We start from the raw sequence: 10,062 nt of genomic DNA, 5'->3' as shown, positions 1-10,062 counted from the left end.
AAGGGACAAAAGTTTTTTCAAGGGACAAACTCATAGCTGGCACAAGCAGATCCCTCAGGAACTGATCGTGCGTGCTCTGAGCCCAAACAATAAACACACAAGTTGTGTGTGTCATCAGGTGTTAAATATCTTAGACACATATGCACACACTTCCTAAAGCGTTTTTCACAAGCCATGATTACCTTTTTGAAGTATCAGGTTGAATCGTACAGACAAAACAGTACCTGAAGACGAAAAACCTGTTGACATGTTCTCCAGGCTCCCCTTATATACTCCCGGGTTGCACTAGTAGTGATGTCATAGGCTGTCACCGGCCAATAGGATTGCCGTGATTAGATATGCTTTTCAGACACTGGTTCACCCAGAGGCGTTCCCCATAGTGTCATCGACGCAGTGCGAGTTCCCTTTCGAAAGGGAACTGTTAAATATTACATGATTTCCAATTGGATACACACATTTCACAGAATCAGATCCAGTTTCCACAAATTATACATGCATCTCATCAAAAAAGTTTATTATTTCAAATCTTGCATACAAAAACGCATTACACACACACTACTTAGACAGTAAAACACACACAAAACTGCACACAGAAGTCAAAAACAAACTATCCAACAAATGTCTCTCAACAGCATTACAAATCTCAACAGCACTGATTTTTTTGTTCTAGGAAACAATAAAAACAAATTACACTTAATAGATATTTTTTGAAAGAAAAAGTTGTAATGCCCGCAACCAAATGTGTAGTATTATGATATGATATGACTTGCATCTGGAAATGTAACAAATACTGTGTATTTGTTCTTGTATGTACTTGCATGTACATTTACAAGACGTGTGACATAGAATGAATGATTCAAAGACAACTTTAATAAACACTGAGAAGTTCTGAACATAAGCTACACTTTAGCAGAAACGTTAACAACACAGACAAAAAGAACAACGAGAACAGAGAGCCTATATACACACAAGGATAATCAACGGAACAAGAAATAGGTGCTCAACTCAGAAACTATCGCAACAAACTAGAAACAAGAACAGGGAAAACCATGAAACCAAAACTAAACAACATGATGATGAAACTATTAAAATAAACAAGAAAAAAATTGACAACAGTAGTCTGAGTTCATAAAAAGGGTATGATTTCAGATGGACTAAAGCAGTTACACTAATACTAATTACAATGAATTACAAATTGGCTTTTTTTCTTTTTTTTTTTGTCTGAAAATGATTTTTTTATACTGGTCTGGTTAGATTTTCAAGAATGTGACATGACTTATTCTAGTTCTTTGGCTAAAAAGCAAGTAGTGCATAAAATGACAGGCCTCTGACGTGATGTCATTATAGTTAAGTGGATACACATATTATTGAATATTATTCAGTGTCTTCGTCTACTTCTGCTTATTCTCTTTTTTAAAGATGAGTTTGTGAGAGCAACACTCTTTACAATATAGCATGTACAGAATATATGACCAGTATATCACACCTTAAGGCCAAGTCACCGAAGAAAACCAAGGAAACCACTTAATTATCGTCAGTGGACATCCTGTTCCTTATTTTGTGAAAGGGGGGAAACACAGAGAAGTGGATATCTGAAACACAAAGAGAGAGAAAAATAAAAGACTGTGTGTGTGTGTGTGTGTGTGTGTGTGTGTGTGTGTGTGTGTGTGTGTGTGTGTGTGTGTGTTTCAAAAGAGAGAGTGAAAGGGAAGTCTTAATCCTCCTTCATGAAAGAAGTCGTCACTGGGGAGCAGAGCAAGAGCAGCGGTGTCACACTGTACCTGAGAGAGGTGTTGCTGGAGGGGCTCTAAGCTGGATATATTGGACACTCATGCTGTATTCACACTCCCAGCAGAATCATGGTGCACTCTGAAAATCCCACACTATTCCACAAAAGAAGATATACAAATAAAATAAAAAGCTTCAGGTCCAAACATTACAGATTATAACATGTCATAAGATGCAATTAAGTTAGTCTACCGGAGTCGATATGAAGTGATTTTACTTATACAATGCACACAGGAACAGACAGACGGTTTAACAGTGCATGCGTGAAATGGGGGTTAACGCACACAACACGCGAACATCAACCGACAACTTAAGGATGAAACAGAGCAACTTAAATACACAGTTATAATAAGGTGATAACAAACAGATGTGATGATTTTGATGAGTGTCCATGACAACTGATGACTGGTGGGAAATTAAGACAAAGAAACACATGTGACTGATGAAAACAAAATGAAAGCCCATGAAAACAGATACTAAGAATAACCAAAACTGAGTCCAGGGGTCCGTTCTTCGTACGTTGCTTAAAACATCCGAGATCAAACGAGACATCCAAGATGATATAATCGGCCTAATCATGATCTGGCTAATTGGGTTCTTCGAACACACCAGCCGGTTATGATTAGTATAGCTGGATTGAGTTATCTGAGATAATTGCGCGTGCATGCGCTGGTTTAAAAGGGGATATGTATCGATAGTAGAAACATTGATCAGCAACGCTGATTGGCTGCTCACCGTGGCCAAAGAGCACGCACAGTTTTTCTCCGCAGCAGAGCAAAAGCTAGTAGTCGAAGTTTATGCGGAATTTTAATGTTTAATGAAAACGCCAGGGAACACATCAAAGTCTGTAAAAGCCAGGAGATGGGGCTGGCAAATAGTAGCAAACAAATTAAATTCAATAGTGGGGACCATGTTAAATTTCATCACTTGTTACATATACATTTTTGTATTTTAATTTAATTTCATAATTACTTTGTTCATTGTAATGTCAGAGCCACCACCCACTAGAACATTGGAACAAGTAAAAGTGAAAATGGTAATCTTTACTAAGCTACTTATACTGTTCTTGGTCTCTTTTAAAAATACACCGTTAAATGATGTGCATGTGTTGTTCATGTGCAGCAACCAAGAAAAAGGCTATAAAAATTAATAAAAAACAGGTGGTGGTCACTTACTCCCCGACAGAAGGGCTGGCCCTTGGGTTGAATGTGAATTGACCCTATTGTGGGGGGCATCTCTTCCTTAGACCCACGGCAGGGACCAGTAGCAGCAACAGCTTCATTACTGGTAAATTAGCTTTTAATTATCACACTGTAAAATAATTTGTTGCTACATTAAATTAAGTAGGCCTATTATCCAAATGGCTGGTCTAAAGCCTGAATTGCTTTACTTTATGAAAGTGAACACTGCATGTAGGCTAATGTAAAAATATCTCTCTAAAAGAACACACAGAGTACTATTGCTGACCTTGCATAATATCTCTTATTGCAGGCAAAAGATGGCTTGATCACTGACTTTTCTTTACAAAGAATAATTGAAATAAAAAAGGAACTAAGCATATGTGTCTTGTCTTTTATTAAACATTTAGTGAATTTTAAAAATGGTGTCCCACAATTCTGTCCCGTGCCGCTTTGCTACTAGGTCCGTCCAAGTGCACTGGTGGAGGTCATCATCAGGCTGGAGATCATCATCAGGCTGCACCTCCACCACAGGGATCCTCTCCTTTCTGATGTGTAATGATGTGTAATACGGCACATGTAACAATAATGTCACAGTCCCTGTCAGGTGCAACCCTCAGACTTTTCAGACACTGAAATTTTCCCTTTAGTTTCCCATGCTCAATTTAAAACTGTGTCCTTGTCCTGGCTAGAGCTCCATTGTCCGGGTTGTGGGTCAGGGAATGGGGTCATAAAATACTGCCTGCAGGTATAGCCCCTGTGTCTCCAAGCATTTTGTAATCACCTACATAATGAAAAAAATATAGTTATGTTAGGCTCAGAATACGTGTAGCCTATGTAATACAGTGTGCTTGATATTTATATTTTCCGTTTCCATGTTCAAATAATGTGCTACATGTGACTATGTGACTGATATGGTATAGTGTCACACACCGCCAAGACATTTTAGTCAGTCAACTGCATACTTTTTTCTTCTTTTTTTTTTTTCATATAATAATATTACTAATATGATATATTTAGAATTGTAATAGTAACTTACCTGCACATTTACACTGTTCACAAAATCCTCTTCATTGAGGCCTTGATGGGAACGTGTGTACAGTCTCGTTAGTGGACACAAAGGCTACTGTAAATCATACTTATTGGCTAAGTCATGATTGCATGATCTTCATAAAAAAATATAATGTACCTGCATTGGCGCAAAAAAAAAAAAAAATCTGCTTTACAACCTTGGGTCTGGAAAAACCATAAAAACCCCTAAAAAAAAGCTTGAGCGCGAGGTAAACTTTGTGAATGGCACGACGGGCAGCCATCGTAAAGTTCACCATATCACTCGCAAAGAATCTCAGGGAAATGCACACAGTTTGTGCTGTTGTTAAAGCCCGACTCCGACATTAAATGTGTTGTTCAACAAATTAATGATACAAATGACACTCACGAGTCACGAGAAAAACTATCTCTCTAAAAGTACGCTATCGCGCTGCGCTAAAGGACTTCCCGGATCACCTCCGCTTATAAAGCCGGGATCTAATCCTGTTAACATGAAATAAGCCTGCTCGCGAGCAGGTTTAAGATTGCGCACCTGTTGCTATGACAGCAAGTCCAGGATGAGCGTCGAAGAACCAAACAATCCAAGATCATGCCAAATCGCCAACAATCAAATCCAGCTAAGTGAGTTAGCGACGTACGAAGAACGGACCCCATGTGACAACAATTACTGGAAAAATAAATAAATAAGCTTTACAACATTCTTCAAAATGTCTTATTTTGTGTTTCATAGGAAGTCATACAGGTTTAAAACGATGAGTAAATGATGAAATAATGTAATTTTTTGAGTGAACTCAGTGTCATAATGTCATTATATACTATTTGTCACAATCATTCTGTTTTTGTCATGTCTGTATTAGTTCTCGGTCGTTGGTGTCTGATTAGTTTATATTTATGTTTATTTTAGTTTTAATTTTACTTCTAAATTTAATTTTAAATTTACTTAATTTTAGTACTCATTTAGTTAGGATATTTAATGTTTATATTTTATTTAAATTTTTATTGCATAAAATATATGTCACGGATCCCATCAGCAACGACACATCCCAACCAAACTCAATTCAGCGCACCTGGTCTCGCTCATCATCTCTTCAGTTCTGATCAGTTCCACCTGCATATCATCATTACTCACCCCTGTAGCTTGCTGCTTATAAGGCCCTGTCACTTTACACTCAGCGTCCGGTCTCGTCTATACGTTACCCAGGACTATCTGGTTCCAAACCCTCATTGTCTGGTTCTAGAATACTCCTTTTGCAAAGTATTGTCAGTCTCATGCTAACAACCTATCTGTGTCTCCTAACGCAGCCTCAACGTGGAGATCGCCCTTGAATCATCCAGCTCCATTCACCTGTGCTTCCTTTGATCTGGAATCTTCACAAATCATCTGGTGATCAATCTGTTACCAAGGACTGTTCCAGGAAAAGTATATCCAGTGTGCTGAGTACATCTGTTTGGATCTTGTGTCTTCGGTTGTCTTGGAGCTTGCATTACGTGTCAAATAAACAGTGTATATTCTACTTCCGTATTTTCGTCCTTCAGTAGACTGTGACAATATAACTATTTTAATAGTTAACAATAAAAATAAAATTTAGATGAGTTTTAATCAGTCAACGATGAATGAATTTATGAAGTAGAAAAGTATTGCCTCTTGTAATTCTGCCTAAAAAAAAAGTGAAAACACATTTAAAACAAATTGACAGAGCTTATTAAAGTGGTACAGGGAAAGGACCCTATGTGAGCTGAGCGCTTTGACAGCTCCTCTGGGAGTTAGTTTGAGGGCAATATGACGTTAGATCTCCCAGCAGGTGTGATTGTCAGTTCTGTGGCCTGGCAAATACACCGCTGAGGCTTGGCCCCAGAACACAGTGTGACACCTTATTTCACCCGTCATGCCCTTTGTGTCTAAATACTTAATTTCTGCCTCTCTCTTGCTCACTCATTGTCTCTTTCTTACTTTTCATCATAGCTTATGATCTGTTTTCAATACAGTACATTGTGACTTTGAAGCCATGCAGTCTGATGTGAACTTTGACACAACAAAGCTGACACATGGAAGTGTGTGATCTTTGTGCATCAGAAAGGTGCCGTGACATAAATCAGACAGTGAAAAGTGATGGGCACTGCCATGTTGACTGTCTCCATGGAGACACAAATCCTTCTGATTGACCTCAACATACACCCAGCTGTAACTGTAACACATAACTAGCCACGGCTAAAGGACACAACCAATACATGCTCTCTAATACAAGACGAACAACATGAAATTAAGTATTCAACAATGACACGTTAAGTTTCTAAACCTGTTATGTGGCATTTAGTCTGGGGTGATTATCATTACCAATGCTTTTCCTCTCAAATGGCCTCATTAATACATGTCTGCTCAATCTCACACACCCAATGCTAATTTGTTAGCCTGGTTTAATTAATTCTCAAATTTGACATATCACGTATGAAGTTGAACCAGTACAGTTGCAAAATCATGTGTCTTGTTTGTTTGTTTTCATGATGTTTGTTTATTTTTTTTATTTTATTTTTAGTTTAGTAGGAGTTGTTTTGAATGATGTTAGGGTATAATGTGAATACTACAGACCCCCGTGGACAACCCCATTATACATCATCATTAAGATGAGAGCTGAGAGGACAAAGAGAGGAATAGAGAGGGAGGAAAGAAAGGAAGTGGGAGTGTAATAAAAAGGCTCCTTGTTGGCATGCACAGCGTGTAAGAGTCTACCACTCTGATTACCTCCCAAATGCCACTGAGGGTGTAAGAGGGAGGATGGAAGGAAAAACGAGGAGGAGAAACATCATGGCACACATTGATCCATAACTGGCTGGGTGGGATTCATTTTTAATTGCTTCAGCACAAGAAAAATCCATGATCATTACGGTTTTATACCTGCTACTAATAAACAAAATGCTTAATGAAGCAATGCTGATAAGGTCACCTTTGACATGCATTCTTTTGCAAAGACATTTTACTCTCCACTTGATTTTGGTCTCACGTTGATGTTATATTTCACATGAAACTAGCTTTGTGTTTGGAATATGACACAGGGTGTGAGCAGCAGTTCAAATGTTCACACAAAATTATATTTGTATTACGTCATGCATACATTAGATTTCAGAGAGACGTATACAGACAATTAAAGTGCATACAAAACACGCTATATGTAGCCTATGTTAAAAAATATATATTTATAAGAATATGCTAATAAGTTATGAAAAAAGTAATTTCTGAATGATCTCTGGACGTTCAAAACATCCAGTTTTTTATACTTTAAAAATGTTTTTGGAAATGTGAACAGTAGGAAACTCTACATTTCTTCATTCTCAAACATTCCGGGAACGTTACTTTTAAATGTTCTCAGAAGTATAAAAAAATGTTGGACGAATGTCCAACTAAATTATTTCTGAAAAGTTTTTGTTCTAACGTTTTTTAGAACCTTATTAAAGACCAGATTACTTTGAACAAACTTTCTACTTTCTATTTTTTTTGGAAAAAAAGTTCATAACGTCAGCTAAATTTCTGAGAACTGTACCTGTGTGTCAAAAACAGCTATACGTACACACACATAACACAATGTTTAAGCTACTATGTAAAAGTGAATTTCCTATGCGTGTGTTGTTTTGCATAAAAACCTATCGATCACACTGCAGGCCAAGTGGTACACACACTGAGCATGCCAACCTATATAATATAATGTTGCCGATAAAATATCTACTTGGCTTTCGTGTATTAAAATGTGACAATTGTCACACACACACAAAAAAAGATATATTTCCTTTCTCTCTCAGTTAGTTTGTGGGTTTTTATCAATAAGAAAATTCTGCAAAAAAAAAAAAAATAGAAAAAGACAATCACATGGGTTTTGAATGAGAGGCTTGAGAAAATGAAAACAGAACTTTCCTTTTAATGCTAACATTTTAACTTTGGATAAATCAGTGTGGCATTTTGGTAATTGTTAAGAGTATGAGAGTATGTTGCCTTGAATAAACAAACAAATTATTAATGCTTTACATACATTATTTATTAAGTCAACATCAACAATAAATCAAATGTCATTATTTAATAGGCTGAAGTCATTTAAAGATGACCTGATTTAGAAATCAGCATTTATTCAAACATCTAAAACAGAACAAGCATTTGAGGAAGCTTGCTGAAAATACACCACTGAGCGCCATTAAAACATTTGAGGAACTTTATCTCAGGCTGGTACAACAGAAATCAACAAAATAAATACATTATCAAAACAGCCTGGGTAATGTGATTAATAAAGGAGAATAGTAGACAGAGATGAAAGATCGTCAGAGATGGTTGTCTTTTTCATAGATAAACCTTCATATATACTACATGCATATAACAAGGATGAATTTTCATATATGCCCTATGTTATGGGGACCAAATGTCCCCAATATTAATACCAGAAATGTTTGACTTTTAAAATATTTTGGGTCCCCATGAGGAAAACAACTTATAAATCATACAGAATTATGTTTTCTGAAAATGTAAAAATGCAGAAAGTTTTGTTGTGAGAATGTTTAAGGGTAGGGTTAGGGGATAGAATATCAGTTTGTACAGTATACAAATCATGTCTTGGAAAGTCTATCTCCATTTCTATATCATGTCTATTTTCCCCATAAAACATGGAAACCCAATGTGTGTGTGTGTGTGTGTGTGTGTGCGTGCGTGCGTGCGTGTCTGTGTGCGCATCTACTAAACAATTTTTTAGTTGTCAAAAAGAGCAATAATATTATCCACCAGTATAAAGTACTTACAACATTTTTTTTACCTTACAAATTGTTTAAAAAATTTTTTTTTTAACACAAACCACTGTATAAAATGTTCAAGTGATCTATGCATCGCAAATGGAAGAATTGCCACTTAAATGATAACACTTCATTTCATTTCAGTATTAAATGGACTCAGCTGTGAAACTATAGAGTTCTGAAAGGGCATGAAAAACCTAGTATTATGATGGAAAAGGCCTTATTGGAGTTAAAAGGAAATGCTCAGTACGGAGATTAATAGCTTTTTTTGTGTGTGTAAAATCACTTGTTGGGTTACTGAGCGCAACCAAAAAGGCTCTTTTACAAGCTTTTGGAAGAACTGTGAAAGTAATGAAACTGCTTAAGGTCACAATAAAGATCTTCAATTGGCCTGAAATGTTGCACCAGTTGTTAAGACCAGTCAAAAAGAATTGTCCAAATAGAGATATACTTCAATGTGAATTTAATTTAGTAAAAAAAAAAAAAAAAAAAAAAAGGATTTGTATAAGAGAAAAGAGAGGCACTTGATCAGTATTCAAGTTTGATTGTGATCTAAATGGACGGTATATGGAGGGAGACATTTAGATATCATAGCCTGAAGCAGAGCTAAAAGGTTAATCATCAGATTTCTTTCTGAGACTGACATGAAACACGACAGGGTTTGTGCTGAAGGACACATCTATCAGAATGCCATCACGGCGGGGAATTGTTCAGATATGACAAATAATATGAGACAGGTAAATGGCACACTGAAAAACTATCTCTGTGGCTTTGTATACTACTAAACAGGGTCTGCGGACATCAGTCAGAGAAGAGAAATGGCTCGTAGTAGAATCATCCACCAATAATTCAAATTGTGATGGCATCTGGAGCCAACCATGTCTGTGAGATGGACAGGATGCTTATGAATAAGAGCTCACAGCTATGCATGCATCTTTATTATTGCATGAAAAAAATATGAGACGTTTCTCTCTGTGGTCCAAAAAAATCTTTAGATGTAACCGGTTGCATGATCAATCACGTTTTAGACACACATACATTTACAAACAGTTAAAAAATAAGTAAATAAATAAATAAACATTATATGTATTATGTGATGTGCTTTGAAAGTGGAAAAATGGTCAGAGGAAAAATATGCATTCACGTCAGAGCTTTGTTGCAGTGGACTATACACATCAGGTTATGTCCCAATCCCTCTTACACCAACCAGTCAATAAAATTTTTTTTTTTCATAAACTACCCCAAGGTCAAGGGATGATAAAACTAAGAAACACTGATGTCT

General features: G+C 36.6%; 1 long non-coding RNA gene across 1 annotated transcript; it reads right to left on the bottom strand.

Annotated features, from left to right (window-relative positions):
- Positions 1–490: 490 nt before the first annotated feature.
- On the bottom strand, positions 491–5,136 carry LOC307012499. Its single transcript, XR_013800627.1, has 3 exons — positions 5,084–5,136; positions 1,782–1,883; positions 491–1,592 (listed from the first exon to the last, which is right to left on the bottom strand). It is a non-coding gene; the product is annotated as an uncharacterized lncRNA (long non-coding RNA).
- Positions 5,137–10,062: the final 4,926 nt, after the last annotated feature.

This window comes from Phoxinus phoxinus (assembly GCF_949152265.1).
Source record: "Phoxinus phoxinus genome assembly, chromosome: 2".
NCBI lineage: Eukaryota > Metazoa > Chordata > Actinopteri > Cypriniformes > Leuciscidae > Phoxinus > Phoxinus phoxinus.
Note: the sequence above shows the minus strand (reverse complement) of the source record. Positions and strands in the feature narration are given on the sequence as shown.